At 39.9% G+C, this 22,679-nt stretch overlaps 1 long non-coding RNA gene across 1 annotated transcript; it reads left to right on the plus strand.

The window, feature by feature from the left end:
* The first annotated feature begins 693 nt into the window (after positions 1-693).
* On the plus strand, positions 694-22,456 carry LOC309700984. Its single transcript, XR_014274826.1, has 4 exons — positions 694-1,355; positions 13,203-13,306; positions 19,939-20,042; positions 20,620-22,456. It is a non-coding gene; the product is annotated as an uncharacterized lncRNA (long non-coding RNA).
* The last annotated feature ends 223 nt before the right edge of the window (positions 22,457-22,679 follow it).

The following is a 22,679-nucleotide window of genomic DNA, read 5'->3' on the forward strand; positions in this document are numbered from 1 at the left end:
GTGGACTTTGAGTTAAGTAGCATGGTCTTGCTTGCTTGTACAAACAAAAAGAGTGGCTGGGATGGTGTCATGGGCTGGGTCTCTGACCAAGCATTTTGAGTTCATGTATTGTTGAGTTCTTATAGAAGTATTGAAGATATGTTAACTTTTTGTTGTTGCTATTATTAGCTAAGATTTGTTAGTCCTTGTATTTTGTTTTCATTATTTAGGTTAGGTTCATCTAGTGATCCAAAAGCTCATTCTAAGTTGCCATGTTAGTTCTTCTGTTTATTAGGTTCCTCTTGTTATTATTATTTTCATATTTGCTTCTTGGACTTATTAAACTTATTTGTGGGATGCCCAGAGACTAGTTCAGTCAGTGCATGATAAACATTTTGACAGGATGAAACTTAAATTTATTCTCTTGTCATCTTCATTTGTTCTCCAAGTACGATGATGTAACATGAAAACAACTTTGTCCTGTCAACCAACAATATAATTTGTTTGTGTCCTGTGAACCTAATCAACCCTCGTGCTTTTCCTTAAGCAAATTTTAAAAATTTGGTTGTTGTGCTTGTTGTCATTGACCTTCATAAGTTCTTCTGTATTTCCAGATTGCACTGAAAAGGGCATCATTTAAGCTGTTACACCCCAGCCCAGGGAAAACTGGCGTGCAACATAAGGAAAATAAAAATAAGGAAAAATGCCCCCACACTCCCTGCTCTCAAGGAGGATGAACCAACAAAAAACAGCTACCACGGATTTCACAACAGCCAGTCAGTTTATTGAGTCCCAAAAGGTAGCAGGCATCAGGGTGAGCATGGCCAAAACAACAAACATAAACTCTAGAAATGAAATGCAGCTGGCTTACCTTCACAGAAAACCCCAAACGAAAATTAAAGGTGTCTTACCTGCCTCCCTAACCAAAAACAGGAGAAAAGGTTCCCAAAGAAAAATGGCTTCTCACCCCTACAGCTACCAAGTAAAAAAAAAAAAGTATCGACAACTATTTACTAGGGGTGCAACGATACTCGTATCGATATTGAACCGTTCGATACAGTGCTTTCGGTTCGGTATGCATATGTATCGAACAATACAAAATTTGTAATTTATTTTATCAACTTTCCTTCTGACGATGCTGTCTGTGTTGAGCGCTCAGTGAATCTGCGTTCGACTACTCCGCCTAGGCTGCACTGTCGAGCGCAGATCCACTGAGCTTTCAACACAGACAGCATTGTCAGAAGGAAGAGCGCAGGGCAAGCTAGCGAGACAGAAGTTAAGCTCTCCTTGCAACATGGCAAATTGAACCTCCCCACCCTCATTCAGATCTGGCGTTTGGAATTATTTTGGTTTTCATGTAACGTATGACCCTGAAGGTAAGCGCGTCATGGACTAAAGTAAAACAGTATGTTGGATGTGCCACGCAATGCTCAATTACATGGGTGGGAACTAGTGTGTTAGCGCAGTTAGCTCGTTAACGTGTTGGCCGTCTAGCCCCACGCATCAGGGGTAGCTCGTTAACGGAGATTTGCCGTGTTGTGGCGTTAACGTCATTTCAACGAGATTAACGCTGACAGCACTAGTGGGAACACAACGAATATGACTGCACATTTACGCCGACATCATCCTAGTGCAAAGACAAGTGGAAGCAGACAAAAACAACAAGCATGCATGCTACAAACTTTACCCGAGTCATTTAGACAGCCGTTAGCACATGATTCTCCTTATGGGGACCTGATATGTTTAATATTGTGGCGAGCTCAGACAAGGAGGAGACGGAGGTGTCGTTTGGTCTTGCTTCCCGTGAGCTAGCCAGGGAGCACAGCCGTTTATTGACATCTGCAGAAGAACACTGCCGCTAGCTAACTGCTCAGCGCGGCAACCGCACAGCAACAACAACAACAACACACAGGGCGCCCTCTGACCCCGGAAGGACACACCGTCGCAGCGAGAGGGCGTCACCCGTCACTATGGCAACATAAACAAAACATAACTGTACAAACAGAACCCCGAACAGCCCTGACCCGCTACATAGCCCCCACCTAAGGGGTCAGTCGTCCCCGACGACCCCATTACCCCACACAAAGTCCTGCAAATGTCCAGGTGCCTTCTTTTGGCGCACCGGCCGGTCACGACCGGCGGGGGAAAAGTCACTCGGGTCAGAACATGGGGTGCCACCATCATCCCACTTCTGACACCAATGTGGCAAGCTCAGACAAGGAGGAGACAGAGGTGTCGTTTGGTCTTGCTTCCCGTGAGCTAGCCAGGGAGCACAGCCGTTTATTGACATCTGCAGAAGAACGCTGCCCCGAACAGCCCTGACCCGCTACAATATGCTGCTGAGAATATAGCCCAGAAGAAGCGTATAGTATTGCTTTTATTTTGGAAAGAGCCATTTCTCTGTAATAAACTCTCTTTTCCAAAGATGAGTGATTCCTCAATCAGATACAGGGCTTGCAATATCGCTAGCCCGACGTCCCGGGGCTAGCGATTTTTCCAGTCGGGCTACCAAAATCTATCTCTGCCCTGCCCGTCGGGCTATTGGCATCGGTGAGCCACTGTCAATATGTGACATATTGAAATCGCTTTTGAATTTGCGCTTGTTTTTTGCTTTCACTTTGCAATCGCGCGAACTGTGTATAGAGAGCGACAGCACTGATTGGTGAGTGATGATAATTTGCGCACCAATTCCTCTGACATCGTCTTATCAATCGTTAGCTTACTATGCAAACATGACAAGTGAAATCTCCCGCAGCAAGCTTAAACATGTGAGAGGTTGATCGCGCAGAGAATCGCTGAGCTTATGTGAGTGCGCGTGTAAAAGCAGCAGGATATATATTTTAGTTCTGCTGAGTCAAATAAGACAGGTCAGGGTGAAGAAGTGACAGCCAAAGAAAAGCTTACCACAAAACGGAAAAGTTATGACAAATCAGACTATAAGGCAAAAAGAAAGTGCAGCTTTATGGTTTCATGGACAAAAGAATTTCTGTGGCTGCAATATGACGAGCTATATAACCGGGGCTGCACATAAGTGGTCCGCAGGTGCGCATTCGTTGTCAAAATAAAATAAAAAAAACGCGCACAAGATATGAAGTTGCAACGCGTGTTTGCGTACATACGATTTTCTGGAGGAGGACAGACATTTGCTTAGAACTCTTAAAGATGTCAAAGAAGCAAGCTCCTTTAAGCAATTACTTTGGAGTTCCTCCACCTCCAAACAAATGTCAGAAGGAGTCCGAACCACAAAAGAAGCACGTATTCTCAGAAAAGTGGTTGCAGGAGGTGAGCTGGCTTCAAACAAATGATGAACGCACAGAGATGTGGTGCGGAATGTGCCCACTCTAGCGGACAAAAACAGTGCTTTTTACATGGACGCAAACGCGCGTTGCAACTTCTTATCTGGTGCGCGTCTTTTATTTTGACAGCGAATGCGCACATGCGGACCACTTATGTGCACCCGTGTAAATAACATAATGTTCTGCCGGGTGTGTTGTTGGTTTTCTCTCTCTCGATCTCTGAGTTGACAAGTGCCTTTGTTACTGGGACCAGTCATTTTAAGAAAGGCCCCCATTAGAACCCATGAGAAATGCAAGAAATGCATTATTGCTGAGTCTGCAATATCTTTACCGGAACAAACACCAATTGCAAATAACATACTAAAAATAAACCTGAAAAATCTGTTTAGAACAGCGTACTATGTTGCAAAGAGTGAACTACCACTGGCACAATTTAGCAGTCTTTGCAAACTTCAAAAAGCAAATGGCCTAGATCTTGGTTCCACTTGTCTCTTACCCGTGACTTCAGTGGAAATTTCATATTCAGGATCTGACACAGACTGATTCAATTGTAATTTGTTTTTCAACAATTTTTTGATTAATGTTTTGTTTCCTTTACAATATTATACTTTAATGTATAATATTGTAAAGGAAACACAACATCAATCAAAAAATTGCTCTCTTTTTTATTCGGGCTACTTACATTTATTTTGGGCTACCAAAAACTGAAGAGTCCCTGCCCGATGGGCTACCAGGGATTTTGAAATTTTGAGAGCACTGAGATATATTTATTTTTTTAATTACTTTTGTTTCAGCAACATTAAATTTAAAAACTGTACTTTTGAGTTAAAATATATATTTATAATTTTAATAAATGACAAATTAAAAAGGCATGAATATTTTTTTTGTATCGAAAAATTATCGAACCGTGACACCAAAGTATCGAACCGAACCGTGAATTTTGTGTATCGTTGCACCCCTAGTATTTACATCTATATACGACAAACTATTTACAACACGGGAGGAGATCACAACCATGACAAACTGAAACACAGGGCTTAAATACATAGAGGGAGCAATCAGGGAATGGACAACAGGAGGGAAACACAGCTGGGGCAAATCAGAACTGACTAGACAAGGAAGCGTAAACTGAACACACTGAGATAAGACAGACCTTCAAAGTAAAACAGGAAACACATAACAGTCACGCCTAACACAAAACACTGACAACATTGGATCGTAACAAAGTGTAAGATGTTTAGAAGAAAAGGTAGCTCAATGGTTCGGTGTCATGGTCCATGCACTGCTGGCACAGGTTGTTGAGTATGGTTTTGGACTTATTTGTTTCTATGAAAGAATAAGTTAATTATGTTGTAGTTCCTGAGTATGGGTGTATTTCATGATTCTGTTCCGGGCATGTTCATGTATCTAGCTCATGTTTATATTTCATACGTCACTGGCTGACGTCACAACATGGCATGAGTGATAGCTCACTCAGCTAGTGAGGATAGGTTATTAATGATAGGTTAATAATGGTTGATAGGTTAATAATAATATCCTCATAGCTGCATGTCTTTGGACTAAAGACCCCGATGGTGGAATTCAACTCAAGACTTTCTTGATGTGAGACAATAGTGCTAACCACATGGCCACCCCTATTATTATAATTGTTACTATTTCAACTATTATTAGTAGTACCATCTCTATCATTAAGTTCCCTATGCAAGGCACACTTACTATTATTGTTATTATTATGGAGGTACTGAAAAACAAAAAAATGAGGCATAAGTGCATCTAATTTGTTCTTCCGTCTAATAAAAAATATTTGAAACATAGTGCGAGGAGTGACATTAACTCCTCGCATTAATTGGAATGCCAGTGTGACAACTAATATGAAAACATTAATGCTGAATTACAAGTTTTATACTTTAGTTGACATTACTACACGACTATGTGCACTGCTGTGTCTGGCATGCTGTTCGACACATACAAGAAGTTATATACAGTGGGGCAAAAAAGTATTTAGTCAGCCACCGATTGTGCAAGTTCCCCCACCTAAAATGATGACAGAGGTCAGTAATTTGCACCAGAGGTACACTTCAACTGTGAGAGACAGAATGTGAAAAAAAAAAATCCATGAATCCACATGGTAGGATTTGTAAAGAATTTATTCGTAAATCAGGGTGGAAAATAAGTATTTGGTCAATAACAAAAATACAACTCAATACTTTGTAACATAACCTTTGTTGGCAATAACAGAGGTCAAACGTTTACTATAGGTCTTTACCAGGTTTGCACACACAGTAGCTGGTATTTTGGCCCATTCCTCCATGCAGATCTTCTCAAGAGCAGTGATGTTTTGGGGCTGTCGCCGAGCAACACGGACTTTCAACTCCCGCCACAGATTTTCTATGGGGTTGAGGTCTGGAGACTGGCTAGGCCACTCCAGGACTTTCAAATGCTTCTTACGGAGCCACTCCTTTGTTGCCCGGGCGGTGTGTTTTGGATCATTGTCATGTTGGAAGACCCAGCCTCGTTTCATCTTCAAAGTTCTCACTGATGGAAGGAGGTTTTGGCTCAAAATCTCACGATACATGGCCCCATTCATTCTGTCCTTAACACGGATCAGTCGTCCTGTCCCCTTGGCAGAAAAACAGCCCCATAGCATGATGTTTCCACCCCCATGCTTCACAGTAGGTATGGTGTTCTTGGGATGCAACTCAGTATTCTTCTTCCTCCAAACACGACGAGTTGAGTTTATACCAAAAAGTTCTACTTTGGTTTCATCTGACCACATGACATTCTCCCAATCCTCTGCTGTATCATCCATGTGCTCTCTGGCAAACTTCAGACGGGCCTGGACATGCACTGGCTTCAGCAGCGGAACACGTCTGGCACTGCGGGATTTGATTCCCTGCCGTTGTAGTGTGTTACTGATGGTGACCTTTGTTACTTTGGTCCCAGCTCTCTGCAGGTCATTCACCAGGTCCCCCGTGTGGTTCTGGGATCTTTGCTCACCGTTCTCATGATCATTTTGACCCCACGGGATGAGATCTTGCGTGGAGCCCCAGATCGAGGGAGATTATCAGTGGTCTTGTATGTCTTCCATTTTCTGATGATTGCTCCCACAGTTGATTTTTTCACACCAAGCTGCTTGCCTATTGTAGATTCACTCTTCCCAGTCTGGTGCAGGTCTACAATACTTTTCCTGGTGTCCTTCGAAAGCTCTTTGGTCTTGGCCATGGCGGAGTTTGGAGTCTGACTGTTTGAGGCTGTGGACAGGTGTATTTTATACAGATGATGAGTTCAAACAGGTGCCATTCATACAGGTAACGAGTGGGGGACAGAAAAGCTTCTTACAGAAGACGTTACAGGTCTGTGAGAGCCAGAGATTTTCCTTGTTTGAGGTGACCAAATACTTATTTTCCACCCTGATTTACGAATAAATTCTTTACAAATCCTACCATGTGGACTCATGGATTTTTTTTTCACATTCTGTCTCTCACAGTTGAAGTGTACCTCTGGTGCAAATTACTGACCTCTGTCATCATTTTAAGTGGGGGAACTTGCACAATCGGTGGCTGACTAAATACTTTTTTGCCCCACTGTAATGCTGTCCTACAGTTCAGGAAACACAGATTCTCTTCCAACCTAAAGAGACTGTCCATATGATTTCAAGACTGGACTCTCCAACCCCACGCATTGTTTCTTTTCTTCAATAAAATGCATTTTATGTGCTTTAAATAAATCTTCAGCCGTGGAGTGTTTATGTCCTGGTGACCAGCTTAGCAGCACCTGGGAATTGGAGTTAATGACAGGCTGCAAGATTTCCCCTCTGGCATTTATCATGGCAATGGAGTTGGTCATGCGGGCATCTCGGTGGGTAGTGGTAGGTGAGAGACTCAAGAGCACTGTTCCCTCTAAGCTGAGCACGTGAGAAATTGCGCACTGCTAACACAGTCTCCACGCACAGAAAATCAGCAAAATAAAATAAATACATGTATTTACTTTAATTCCAATTCAGACTGGATTTTTTTGTGTGCGCAGCGCAGATTTTCTGTGAGACCATGTGAGCAGTGCGCGACTGCTCACGCGCTCAGCTTAGAGTGGCCTTCGTCTTCCTCCCATTAGAGCCTACATGGATGACATGACCATCATTGCAACAACAAAACCATGTACTAGGCGATTGCTACAGAAGCTCCAGGAAAACATCGAATGGGCAAGAATGGAGTTTAAGCCAAGTAAATCTCGCAGCATCTCCATCATAAAAGGAAAACTGACAGCCAATCAATTCTATATCAGTGGAGAACAAATTCCAACAGTATTACAGAAGCCCATAAAGAGCCTGGGACGGTGGTATAATGCAGACCTCAATGATACTTGGCAACTAGAACAACTAAGGCAGAACTTGGCTAATGATCTCCAGCGGATTAACAACACTGCACTCCCAGGAAAACTGAAGCTCTGGTGCTTTCAATTTAGGTTATTACGCAGACTACTGTGGCCATTGACAATGTATGAGGTCTCACTTAATCATGCAATCGACTAAAGAGGCTAGTGAGCTCCTACGTTAAGAAGTGGCTCGGACTTCTCAAATGCCTCAGCAGCATTGCACTCTATAGCGACGGGATACTGTCATTGCCAGGTAGAGGGGTTTAAATGTGCAAAAGCGAGGCTTAAGAGGCACTGCTCCCACCCTAGCAAGGGAGGAAGTGGACTCCAGCCACATCTAAGCTACAGGCCAAATCTGCTCTTCGGCAACATGACGTGGTTGGTCACATCCAACAGGGCACAGGAGGATTTGGTCTTGGAGCAGTAACACCTCTGTGGCAACAGGCATCTGTAACTTCAAAAAAGGGTAGTGGAGAAGGTGCGTCGACAAGAGGAAACAGCCAGACATGCTAGAGGTTCGGAAAAGACCCAGCCTGCCCCCTGTTTACAGTCCCAGCCACACTCAAGAACATCTTAGTTGGTTGTAGGACTAGCCTTACTCAGGGCAGATACACATGGAGACACAACCTGGTCCTCAGGTGTCTAGCTCCCAAAAACTTGCGTATGTCATTGTCAGGGATTGTAACATCTAGTCCTTTTACTGAATAAAATGAAAGTTAATTTAGACAGTAATGTAAAAGTGAAAAGACAATCATGAAAATAGGAAATAGGGAAAAAAGAAAAAACTCATGAAAGTGTAGTAATAACAGAACTTAAAAAAAGCAACCACAAGAAAAAAGGTAAGGCAACTTAAATTAAATGCTGCTACTACACACAAATGTATTTAAACACTGTATTTTGTTCAAAATCTTATCAGTGTGAAAAATGTAAAGCTGTATTTCCTATTCTCCTTTCTAAATTTATTCTCATGATCTTTGATTGTTTCCCAAGAAAGACACTGAAATACTCATTTGACTTGCTATACAAACATGCGTTTTGCATATCTACTGTGAAGTAAGGCAGCACTTATGCTTTACCCTAAGAAAATTCTAAATTTGTTTATTTTTCTTGTCCTAACAACTTTGGGAAATATACCTCACCATTAGTGCTGATATGTTAATAGATAAAAAATAAAAAGGGAGGCTAAGTCGCTGAGTCTTACCTGTGCTGTTTCACCATCATCCTGTCTGTAATCTGGGAATTTTCTGTATTGTTATATTTCTATATTTCTGCACCTTTAGGCAACTGTTGATTTGTTTGCTATCAGACTCTTGAACAGCTGACCTGTTTTAACAGTAATAATAATTTTTGCAGATCAGGTCATTTTACATATCGAACCAGCATATTAAGCTCAGAGCTCTTTTGCACACAAATGTATTTATTTTTTTTGTCTCAATTTATTTGTTCATACTATTTGTATTTATCTGTTCTAGTTCTATCTGTACATATTAACAGGCATCTGTGTGTGGACAGCAGAGAAAGAATTTCATTGTACAGAGAAATGCTTTTCTTTGTAAATATGACAATGAACACTTTGAATCTTTAATCTATATAACTGAAATTAAATTGATCTGAAATTAATATAGTATCAAAATAAAATCAAAAACACATATTTGTGCATCTAAATTGGCCACAGGTGTAGTTGTTTTGTCACAATGGTGTTCTGTCTGTCTGTCTTTGCCCTGCAACAGACTGGTGGTGACCTGTCCAGTATGTACAAAATATATTCTTTTATAGATAAATAAATAACTAAATAACTATATATATATATATATATATATATATATATATATGTAAAGTTAACTTGAACTGAAGTGATATGGCTTCAATTTCTCCTTAAATAATTTCTCTTTATCTCTTTATTTATTTTCCAGTGAAATGCTATGACAATATAAAAAACGACTTGCTCTCACTGCAGAATAATATGGTTTGTTTGTTTGCCACCCATCCCTTGTGCTTTGCCTTAAGCAAATTCTTAAATTTGTTTAGGGCGTCCTCTTCCAAGAACCTTTAGATTTATGTCTGTCTGTGTTTGTTTCCTAACTCTGGAACCCCTATAACAACACCAACTACCAACATGTCAGGAAATATTTGTGTGGTTAAAAATAATTTCTGTGAATTTACTTAAAATGCTTTAAGTCTTTTTTTATACAGCCTTAGCTACCTATTTTACTTGTTTATTTAATGCTGGGACAGGTTCGGGGCCCTGTAAGCAGTTTTATGGGCTGTCAAAAAAAGAAGAACGTTAAAGCAGCTGTGTTTTCTCACTCAGCTTGTGATTATTGTGTGGTTAAGAGAATGAAAGGGCCGACCTATATGCAAATGCATGTCTGAAGGACAAGCATAAAAGGTGACAGCTCCACAACAGATTTCCCAAATCTTTTTAAATCCAAGAGCACAATGGACAGACTCTTCACTTACATCCTGTTCCTGTTGAATTTGTCTGGGACTTTTAGTAAGAGTAAGTACATTTACATCGAAGATCACAAGACTTGGAAAGACGCTCAGAATTACTGCCGGGAAAAGTACACAGACCTGGCCCCTGTTAGTAATGAACAGGACTTGAACAAACTTCAGAAGATGAGACCCTCAGGCGATGTCTGGGTAGGACTGCAAAGAATTTCAGGCACAAATAATTGGACCTGGTCAGGAGGTGGACCAATGGAGGTTCCTTGGGCAGAAAGCCAACCCGACAATGGCGACTTAGATACCAATGGCTATATCGATGACAAAGGACTGAGTGATCGAAAACAAGCTGACAGTATAGCCTTCTTCTGCTACAGTCCAAAAGTGGTGAATGAGAAAAAGACTTGGGAGGAAGCTCTGGAGTACTGCAGAAAGACCTACAGTGACCTCGCCAGTGTGGCATCAGTGACCGAGATGTTGCTGATACAGAGAGAACTGAAAAAGCAAAACACCACAGGTCCCTTCTGGATTGGATTGCATTTCTTCTTTAAAGACTGGCTGTGGGTGGACGGCCAGGAGCTGCGCTACGCATCTTGGGGTCAAGGGGTAAAACCAACATGTCCAGAAGTCCAGAGTGCAGAGTGTGCCGCCTTACAGGCAATGAAATGGTCGGCCAGTGACACAACCTCGGCTTCTTCTGGCACGTCTGTCATTGGAAGTGTTTATCATTTTTTAGCAAATACTTTGTGGAGAGATAAGGCAACTCTTGCTGCAACTGTATATAATAGTGGAGGTGTCTGGGGGGCTCATAACTGTGAGAAAAAACTTAATTTTATTTGCTATTGAGCAAGTTTGCAAAATTAATTTGAATTACCCTTTAATAATTGTGGTTGCTATACTTTGGTTGTTCATTTCCATTTGCAATTTCTGTTTTGCTCCTTGATTCTTTTCTTTCTTTCTATGGTAAAGGGACACTTGATCAAATTAAAGAGTGCTGAATAGATTTGAAAACATCAAAACAATAAACACAGAAAGCAAACTCCGGTAGATAAAATGTCATAAGTAAATACAAACGAGATTAGAGTAATGTCTATATTTCAAAATTAATAAAAAGTCAGGCTGAAGATGGAGGAATTAAGTTTAGTACTATTATTTGCACTCAGGTCAGCTTTTTGTCCTTTCTTTCTTTTGATATAATGCTAATCTTTTGGTTTTGGTAGATTATCTTTTAAAATAATAAACTCTCATTTCACTCAGTTCCCAAAATGTTTTAATTGTTGTGCTTCATGATGAGTAAACAGATATTGAACTATGTTGTGACAGAATTTGGTTCTTTTACTGTAAATAGAAATAATCATGGTAAACAGATGGATGAGTAGGCTGCTTTTTCAGTTTTTCTTTTACTCTCACTACAATATCTGAAAGGCAAACCAGTGTAACTCTAGAAGAAGTAGGTGTCTTATAGTAAGTGCTCGGTTAGTGAATCAGTTAGGCCTATTAAAAACACAGTGTGTGATTTTCTCAGGCAAAGGAAAGAATCACACTACAAATTATGGCAGATTTAAAAATAAAAACCCAGTTAAAATAAAATCCAAGTCAAATATCATCATTAAATTTCTTGCTTAGTTGGGGGAGGTCCCAGGAAACCAATTTCTCTTTCTGACATTTAGAACACATGACACAATTTCCTGTTTTGTTTTTTGTAGCATGCACTAAAAGAACATCTATTTTTATTAGATTTGAGTGATATGTTAAAATTTTCCATCCTTACACATGCTAGTATCGATTAATTCCTTATGTCTGTGATACCTGTAGGATTATAGTTCAAACTATACATCAAACTGTACATGAAACTGGTGTACATTCAAGCAGCATTTTTAATGTAGCACAGAACAAACACCATTGAGCAAACAGGTTGTTAATTTATTGCTAAACTGCATAAAAAATGATTTAGCAGTGACAGGTCACACAAGCTCGTATGTTTGACACTGGACACATTTTGAAGTTGGCCAACTGTGGAATGTGTTACTTGCAGTGGCTGTTCAATCACAGAATCTCTGTGAAGTTTGCAAAGCAACACACGTCATCTCTGGTGACAGCGTTTAATTATGCTAGACTTTTAAAAAGCAACAAAAAGCAACAGTGGTGCAGAGAGTCCAAATACCTATGTGTACAAAAGCTGCTTATCTCTGCACAAAAGCCACTAGATTTTTACAAGAGACCGCAGTTTGCTCAGAGTTTTGAGATCTTCGCTATTTCATTAAAAATGCTTTTTTGATATGTCCGTTTTGATGTCAATAGTTAGCAATGGATAGATAAAGGCTAAAGATATAATGGTACAATATATGGGCTACAAAAGGTCCAGCAAGGTTTGACGCTCTACCTTGTTGGACGCTGGCTGTGTCTGGGTCTGAGTCTGACACCTGCTGGACACTTTATATAACTACCTTTGTGTGCAACTGTGTGCCGTTGACCTGTTTCAACTTACTGAGGAATGGATCAGTATATTTTATTTACTTTCATTTTGCATAAAGATAAACCATAAAAATGAAAATGAAATTTACAAACAAAGGCAGTGAAGAAAAAAACTGTGTATACACAGGCTGGTCGATTTTACAAGACCACTGTTTGTGTAACATGCAATATAAATGCACCTCAAAGAACGTGCAGTTATATGCAGGGAAATGTGGACAATCATGTCTTTACCAATTATTAAGAAATGACTGTTGCTAATTTTGGTAATGACACTAAAATACATAGGGTCAAAGATAACTGCTTTTTGGGAAAAAATTATTGGAAGAAATTAGAAGATATCAGTTTGTTGCAATGTAAGCTTTACCACAGTGAAAATCTGTTCAAGCAAGATTCTCACTACAAAGCTGTCAATATAAGAAGTCACTTTCTGGATGTAACCTATGGATATGTAACCACCTAACTATCTAAATAAATAAATAAATAACCACATATCACGTGTTTTGTGAGTTTTTTGTTCTTACATGATTTTATTTATCTAGTTGTTTTCAAGATAAATATCACAAAGTGCTCCACAAAAAATGCTGAAAAACCAACAAAGACACATCTATGCATTTTTCTTCCACTTATTCTGTTCAGCACCACAGGAGGTGGCACGCGAAGGGTTAACCGATGGCACGAGCATAGCTGGACTGGCCCGGTGATTTTTCGTTTTTATGGGCTGACGGACGCTGGAACTTCAGGTAAGAAGTTATGACCTGCAGTCTGTCTGGGTCAGATATAAACCAAGTTTAGGTGGAGTTTATCGTTTATCGTTGTGCTGACTTTTTACAGTCAGTTACAATAACTCGTACTGCGTACTAGCTAGTATGACGGAGTTTCTATACAGCTGGGTGGGTGCTATGATGTTACTGATAGTGAACTTTATTTTATTCATAAGGTTAGTTAGTAGAGTTGCCAACCGTCCTGCAAAATACGGAATCGTCCCGTATTCGGAGAAAATATTACGCGTTTCGTATTGAGCTGAAAAGTTTGTCCCGGACTTCAGTTAGAATGAAAAAGACATGGCATGCTGTTCGACACATACAAGAAGTTATATAATGCTGTCCTACAGTTCAGGAAACACAGATTCTCTTCCAACCTAAAGAGACTGTCCATATGATTTCAAGACTGGACTCTCCAACCCCACGCATTGTTTCTTTTCTTCAATAAAATGCATTTTATGTGCTTTAAATAAATCTTCAGCCGTGGAGTGTTTATGTCCTGGTGACCAGCTTAGCAGCACCTGGGAATTGGAGTTAATGACAGGCTGCAAGATTTCCCCTCTGGCATTTATCATGGCAATGGAGTTGGTCATGCGGGCATCTCGGTGGGTAGTGGTAGGTGAGAGACTCAAGAGCACTGTTCCCTCTAAGCTGAGCACGTGAGAAATTGCGCACTGCTAACACAGTCTCCACGCACAGAAAATCAGCAAAATAAAATAAATACATGTATTTACTTTAATTCCAATTCAGACTGGATTTTTTTGTGTGCGCAGCGCAGATTTTCTGTGAGACCATGTGAGCAGTGCGCGACTGCTCACGCGCTCAGCTTAGAGTGGCCTTCGTCTTCCTCCCATTAGAGCCTACATGGATGACATGACCATCATTGCAACAACAAAACCATGTACTAGGCGATTGCTACAGAAGCTCCAGGAAAACATCGAATGGGCAAGAATGGAGTTTAAGCCAAGTAAATCTCGCAGCATCTCCATCATAAAAGGAAAACTGACAGCCAATCAATTCTATATCAGTGGAGAACAAATTCCAACAGTATTACAGAAGCCCATAAAGAGCCTGGGACGGTGGTATAATGCAGACCTCAATGATACTTGGCAACTAGAACAACTAAGGCAGAACTTGGCTAATGATCTCCAGCGGATTAACAACACTGCACTCCCAGGAAAACTGAAGCTCTGGTGCTTTCAATTTAGGTTATTACGCAGACTACTGTGGCCATTGACAATGTATGAGGTCTCACTTAATCATGCAATCGACTAAAGAGGCTAGTGAGCTCCTACGTTAAGAAGTGGCTCGGACTTCTCAAATGCCTCAGCAGCATTGCACTCTATAGCGACGGGATACTGTCATTGCCAGGTAGAGGGGTTTAAATGTGCAAAAGCGAGGCTTAAGAGGCACTGCTCCCACCCTAGCAAGGGAGGAAGTGGACTCCAGCCACATCTAAGCTACAGGCCAAATCTGCTCTTCGGCAACATGACGTGGTTGGTCACATCCAACAGGGCACAGGAGGATTTGGTCTTGGAGCAGTAACACCTCTGTGGCAACAGGCATCTGTAACTTCAAAAAAGGGTAGTGGAGAAGGTGCGTCGACAAGAGGAAACAGCCAGACATGCTAGAGGTTCGGAAAAGACCCAGCCTGCCCCCTGTTTACAGTCCCAGCCACACTCAAGAACATCTTAGTTGGTTGTAGGACTAGCCTTACTCAGGGCAGATACACATGGAGACACAACCTGGTCCTCAGGTGTCTAGCTCCCAAAAACTTGCGTATGTCATTGTCAGGGATTGTAACATCTAGTCCTTTTACTGAATAAAATGAAAGTTAATTTAGACAGTAATGTAAAAGTGAAAAGACAATCATGAAAATAGGAAATAGGGAAAAAAGAAAAAACTCATGAAAGTGTAGTAATAACAGAACTTAAAAAAAGCAACCACAAGAAAAAAGGTAAGGCAACTTAAATTAAATGCTGCTACTACACACAAATGTATTTAAACACTGTATTTTGTTCAAAATCTTATCAGTGTGAAAAATGTAAAGCTGTATTTCCTATTCTCCTTTCTAAATTTATTCTCATGATCTTTGATTGTTTCCCAAGAAAGACACTGAAATACTCATTTGACTTGCTATACAAACATGCGTTTTGCATATCTACTGTGAAGTAAGGCAGCACTTATGCTTTACCCTAAGAAAATTCTAAATTTGTTTATTTTTCTTGTCCTAACAACTTTGGGAAATATACCTCACCATTAGTGCTGATATGTTAATAGATAAAAAATAAAAAGGGAGGCTAAGTCGCTGAGTCTTACCTGTGCTGTTTCACCATCATCCTGTCTGTAATCTGGGAATTTTCTGTATTGTTATATTTCTATATTTCTGCACCTTTAGGCAACTGTTGATTTGTTTGCTATCAGACTCTTGAACAGCTGACCTGTTTTAACAGTAATAATAATTTTTGCAGATCAGGTCATTTTACATATCGAACCAGCATATTAAGCTCAGAGCTCTTTTGCACACAAATGTATTTATTTTTTTTGTCTCAATTTATTTGTTCATACTATTTGTATTTATCTGTTCTAGTTCTATCTGTACATATTAACAGGCATCTGTGTGTGGACAGCAGAGAAAGAATTTCATTGTACAGAGAAATGCTTTTCTTTGTAAATATGACAATGAACACTTTGAATCTTTAATCTATATAACTGAAATTAAATTGATCTGAAATTAATATAGTATCAAAATAAAATCAAAAACACATATTTGTGCATCTAAATTGGCCACAGGTGTAGTTGTTTTGTCACAATGGTGTTCTGTCTGTCTGTCTTTGCCCTGCAACAGACTGGTGGTGACCTGTCCAGTATGTACAAAATATATTCTTTTATAGATAAATAAATAACTAAATAACTATATATATATATATATATATATATATATATGTAAAGTTAACTTGAACTGAAGTGATATGGCTTCAATTTCTCCTTAAATAATTTCTCTTTATCTCTTTATTTATTTTCCAGTGAAATGCTATGACAATATAAAAAACGACTTGCTCTCACTGCAGAATAATATGGTTTGTTTGTTTGCCACCCATCCCTTGTGCTTTGCCTTAAGCAAATTCTTAAATTTGTTTAGGGCGTCCTCTTCCAAGAACCTTTAGATTTATGTCAGGAAATATTTGTGTGGTTAAAAATAATTTCTGTGAATTTACTTAAAATGCTTTAAGTCTTTTTTTATACAGCCTTAGCTACCTATTTTACTTGTTTATTTAATGCTGGGACAGGTTCGGGGCCCTGTAAGCAGTTTTATGGGCTGTCAAAAAAAGAAGAACGTTAAAGCAGCTGTGTTTTCTCACTCAGCTTGTGATTATTGTGTGGTTAAGAGAATGAAAGGGCCGACCTATATGCAAATGCATGTCTGAAGGACAAGCATAAAAGGTGACAGCTCCACAACAGATTTCCCAAATCTTTTTAAATCCAAGAGCACAATGGACAGACTCTTCACTTACATCCTGTTCCTGTTGAATTTGTCTGGGACTTTTAGTAAGAGTAAGTACATTTACATCAAAGATCACAAGACTTGGAAAGACGCTCAGAATTACTGCCGGGAAAAGTACACAGACCTGGCCCCTGTTAGTAATGAACAGGACTTGAACAAACTTCAGAAGATGAGACCCTCAGACCGTGTCTGGGTAGGACTGCAAAGAATTTCAGACACAAATAATTGGACCTGGTCAGGAGGTGGACCAATGGAGGTTCCTTGGGCAATTACGCAACCCGACAATGGCCAGACAGATACCAATGGCTATATCGATAAAAATGGACTGAGTGATGGAAAACAAGCTGACAGTATAGCCTTCTTCTGCTACATTCCAAAAGTGGTGAATGAGAAAAAGACTTGGGAGGAAGCTCTGGAGTACTGCAGAAAGACCTACAGTGACCTCGCCAGTGTGGCATCAGTGACCGAGATGTTGCTGATACAGAGAGAACTGAAAAAGCAAAACACCACAGGTCCCTTCTGGATTGGATTGCATTTCTTCTTTAAAGACTGGCTGTGGGTGGACGGCCAGGAGCTGCGCTACGAATCTTGGGGTCAAGGGGTAAAACCAACATGTCCAGAAGTCCAGAGTGCAGAGTGTGCCGCCTTACAGGCAATGGAATGGTCGGCCAGTGACACAACCTCGGCTTCTTCTGGCACGTCTGGCATTGGAAGTGTTTATCATTTTTTAGAAAATACTTTGTGGAGAGATGAGGCAACTCTTGCTGCAACTGTATATAATAGTGGAGGTGTCTGGGGGGCTCATAACTGTGAGAAAAAACTTAATTTTATTTGCTATTGAGCAAGTTTGCAAAATTAATTTGAATTACCCTTTAATAATTGTGGTTGCTATACTTTGGTTGTTCATTTCCATTTGCAATTTCTGTTTTGCTCCTTGATTCTTTTCTTTCTTTCTATGGTAAAGGGACACTTGATCAAATTAAAGAGTGCTGAATAGATTTGAAAACATCAAAACAATAAACACAGAACGCAAACTCCGGTATATAAAATGTCATAAGTAAATACAAACGAGATTAGAGTAATGTCTATATTTCAAAATTAATAAAAAGTCAGGCTGAAGATGGAGGAATTAAGTTTAGTACTATTATTTGCACTCAGGTCAGCTTTTTGTCCTTTCTTTCTTTTGATATAATGCTAATCTTTTGGTTTTGGTAGATTATCTTTTAAAATAATAAACTCTCATTTCACTCAGTTCCCAAAATGTTTTAATTGTTGTGCTTCATGATGAGTAAACAGATATTGAACTATGTTGTGACAGAATTTGGTTCTTTTACTGTAAATAGAAATAATCATGGTAAACAGATGGATGAGTAGGCTGCTTTTTCAGTTTTTCTTTTACTCTCACTACAATATCTGAAAGGCAAACCAGTGTAACTCTAGAAGAAGTAGGTGTCTTATAGTAAGTGCTCGGTTAGTGAATCAGTTAGGCCTATTTAAAACACAGTGTGTGATTTTCTCAGGCAAAGGAAAGAATCACACTACAAATTATGGCAGATTTAAAAATAAAAACCCAGTTAAAATAAAATCCAAGTCAAATATCATCATTAAATTTCTTGCTTAGTTGGGGGAGGTCCCAGGAAACCAATTTCTCTTTCTGACATTTAGAACACATGACACAATTTCCTGTTTTGTTTTTTGTAGCATGCACTAAAAGAACATCTATTTTTATTAGATTTGAGTGATATGTTAAAATTTTCCATCCTTACACATGCTAGTATCGATTAATTCCTTATGTCTGTGATACCTGTAGGATTATAGTTCAAACTATACATCAAACTGTACATGAAACTGGTGTACATTCAAGCAGCATTTTTAATGTAGCACAGAACAAACACCATTGAGCAAACAGGTTGTTAATTTATTGCTAAACTGCATAAAAAATGATTTAGCAGTGACAGGTCACACAAGCTCGTATGTTTGACACTGGACACATTTTGAAGTTGGCCAACTGTGGAATGTGTTACTTGCAGTGGCTGTTCAATCACAGAATCTCTGTGAAGTTTGCAAAGCAACACACGTCATCTCTGGTGACAGCGTTTAATTATGCTAGACTTTTAAAAAGCAACAAAAAGCAACAGTGGTGCAGAGAGTCCAAATACCTATGTGTACAAAAGCTGCTTATCTCTGCACAAAAGCCACTAGATTTTTACAAGAGACCGCAGTTTGCTCAGAGTTTTGAGATCTTCGCTATTTCATTAAAAATGCTTTTTTGATATGTCCGTTTTGATGTCAATAGTTAGCAATGGATAGATAAAGGCTAAAGATATAATGGTACAATATATGGGCTACAAAAGGTCCAGCAAGGTTTGACGCTCTACCTTGTTGGACGCTGGCTGTGTCTGGGTCTGAGTCTGACACCTGCTGGACACTTTATATAACTACCTTTGTGTGCAACTGTGTGCTGTTGACCTGTTTCAACTTACTGAGGAATGGATCAGTATATTTTATTTACTTTCATTTTGCATAAAGATAAACCATAAAAATGAAAATGAAATTTACAAACAAAGGCAGTGAAGAAAAAAACTGTGTATACACAGGCTGGTCGATTTTACAAGACCACTGTTTGTGTAACATGCAATATAAATGCACCTCAAAGAACGTGCAGTTATATGCAGGGAAATGTGGACAATCATGTCTTTACCAATTATTAAGAAATGACTGTTGCTAATTTTGGTAATGACACTAAAATACATAGGGTCAAAGATAACTGCTTTTTGGGAAAAAATTATTGGAAGAAATTAGAAGATATCAGTTTGTTGCAATGTAAGCTTTACCACAGTGAAAATCTGTTCAAGCAAGATTCTCACTACAAAGCTGTCAATATAAGAAGTCACTTTCTGGATGTAACCTATGGATATGTAACCACCTAACTATCTAAATAAATAAATAAATAACCACATATCACGTGTTTTGTGAGTTTTTTGTTCTTACATGATTTTATTTATCTAGTTGTTTTCAAGATAAATATCACAAAGTGCTCCACAAAAAATGCTGAAAAACCAACAAAGACACATCTATGCATTTTTCTTCCACTTATTCTGTTCAGCACCACAGGAGGTGGCACGCGAAGGGTTAACCGATGGCACGAGCATAGCTGGACTGGCCCGGTGATTTTTCGTTTTTATGGGCTGACGGACGCTGGAACTTCAGGTAAGAAGTTATGACCTGCAGTCTGTCTGGGTCAGATATAAACCAAGTTTAGGTGGAGTTTATCGTTTATCGTTGTGCTGACTTTTTACAGTCAGTTACAATAACTCGTACTGCGTACTAGCTAGTATGACGGAGTTTCTATACAGCTGGGTGGGTGCTATGATGTTACTGATAGTGAACTTTATTTTATTCATAAGGTTAGTTAGTAGAGTTGCCAACCGTCCTGCAAAATACGGAATCGTCCCGTATTCGGAGAAAATATTACGCGTTTCGTATTGAGCTGAAAAGTTTGTCCCGGACTTCAGTTAGAATGAAAAAGACACAAAGCTGGATTTATTCTGTGTCTTTACGCTGCAGCTGCCTCTTCTTCTCTCATCCTCTCCCCCTCCCTCTCCTGTTGCTACTTCAATCATGAAACTGATCAATGATCAGCTGATCGGCTTTTCTCTCTGGTTTATTTATCGCCCACTTTGCGACAGAAAGAGGAAACCAGCGGATGTCGCGCTAAAAAACAGCAGCACGTTTAAGCTTGATCAGCTTTTGTTAGAATTGATTTCATATTAATTTCTCGTATCAGCTGATGTTTGCTGGAGCCACAGCTGTAAACCTGCTGGTCATGATGTCGGTTTGGATATGTGGTGAGAGGGAAACAAACCAGGAGATGTCCTTACTGAATCATCAGAGCTGAACAGGTGATGGAGAAACAGGTTTACCTTTTAGGTGACATGAATGAGTTGAAGGGAAGTTATGAACTGTTTCTGAGAGAAAAATTACACCAGGATCCTTTTCTAAGTAGCTGACAGCTGGTAACTGTGCAGGGGCGGGTCTAGCAAAGTGTTGCCAGGAGGCAGGTGTCACACAGTGGAAATCTGTATTTATCTTGTACATTGGTTTTATTCTAATTTTTAGTGTCTATTTATGAGTGCATTTTTTATTTGCATGATTTTATTGTTTCTTTTGCATGTTTGTATGTTGATATTTATATTGCATGGTTTTAATCACTGTGGACTGGCTGCACATGGGACAAATTAGCTGATAGGGATCACCTGCTGAGGCATGGGTGTGTCCAGAGGTGGCCTATCAGCTGTGCAAAGACCTTTCAAAAGCAGGCTAGCTGAGCACTGGGAGGAGAGAGGCCCCAGATATGAGGAGGAATGTGTGGAGGCCACGTGAAAAGAGGGACCCGCTGCCTAATTGTGGGGGTGCGACGCCTAACCTGGAGACAGATTGGCCGATGTGACGTGGCGACCCAGCTCTGTGCCTAATTTTCCCCACACAACATTATTACTTCTTTCATTCATTGTTATTAAAATATTTAAAACTTGTTTTTTTTATTATTATTGAGATTTCTACAGTTTAAATTTTCTCCTTTAATACGAACGTCTGGTTTTCATGTACAATGGAACCCCGACTTGTGAAATTAATTCGTTCCCGAGGGTCTTTTATAAGTCGAAAATTTTCGTAAGTCAAAGCACCCATTGTGCCTTTTGAGTGAACGATAGGCCATAGGCTAATTGTTAACTGCAACAACAATACATCGGTTCAAGTGGAACAGCGAAGTGCAAGTACGAAAGCCAAGGGGGTTGTCACATGATTCGGAAGGCATTGTGGGCATTGTAGGCATTCTGGGCTTTCGTTACGCGGGCATTTTGCAGTAACACAGGCAGAAATATTGGCGTTAACTCCCTTCGTAAGTTGAATTTTTCGTTAAATGGGGTATTCGTAAGTCGGGGTTCCACTGTATTAAAGAAATCTTTTTTTAAAAGAGTTGAAAAAGTTAAAAAAGTTGATTTTTAAGTTACAACAGGACCTTTCTTTAGGTTCCACATAACTGGCAATAAAGAATTTCAAATTATTGTAATTTAGCTGTAACTAGCTGTGTATGACCCTCAATTCACTTACAAAGACAGTAGGAGACAACACGTGTGAGTGGCAGCATTTGTGAGTAGGGTCTCCACTGTCGTTTACTGGGTGCAGCCGGGTTGGGAGAGGGTCGCCATGGCTATAAGCCAGGGCCCTCTTGGGACCATTGTTCTGGCCCCTATTTGTTATTTTACAGGGTGCCGACGCAAGGGGAGCTGTGGTGGCATCGCAGGACGGACTCGGGTGCAGAATGCAAGCTGGGCAGGGATGTGATGGGCCCAGTGGAAAGACAAGAGGATAGGAGGCTCCTCCTCATCTGCCGAAGACAAGGCTGGTGTGGACTCCACTCTAAAGAAGGAATTCCTGGACTGCTGGTGGACCCATAATGAACATGTGGCATACTAACATTAGAGGGAATTTAGTGAACGTAGAAGATTGTATTTAATATATAACCGTGATCCTTCCCAGGCCCTTGCAGTTGGTAGACAATAAAATCTATCCTGGTGTTCCTGGTGTCCAAGTCGTACTTATGTCTGTAAAGCAACTGGGGTCTCAATATCCTGTTTAAATGTCTCTCCGTAATTATGGTTCCTTGCATTGCCAGGCTTTTCGAAATGCATTTGTAGCTCATTCCCAGCGTAAAATAAAACTCAATCATACTGTCTGTCCATGGTGTATAGGTTTAGCCTACTCTTATGCTTATGTCTCTATGCAGCTGTCCAGGAATTGTGTCAATATGATGTGCGCACGTTATCTATTTCGTTGCCACAAATG

The sequence above is a fragment of the Aulonocara stuartgranti genome (assembly GCF_965226115.1).
Source record: "Aulonocara stuartgranti genome assembly, chromosome: 23".
NCBI classification, from domain to species: Eukaryota; Metazoa; Chordata; class Actinopteri; order Cichliformes; family Cichlidae; genus Aulonocara; species Aulonocara stuartgranti.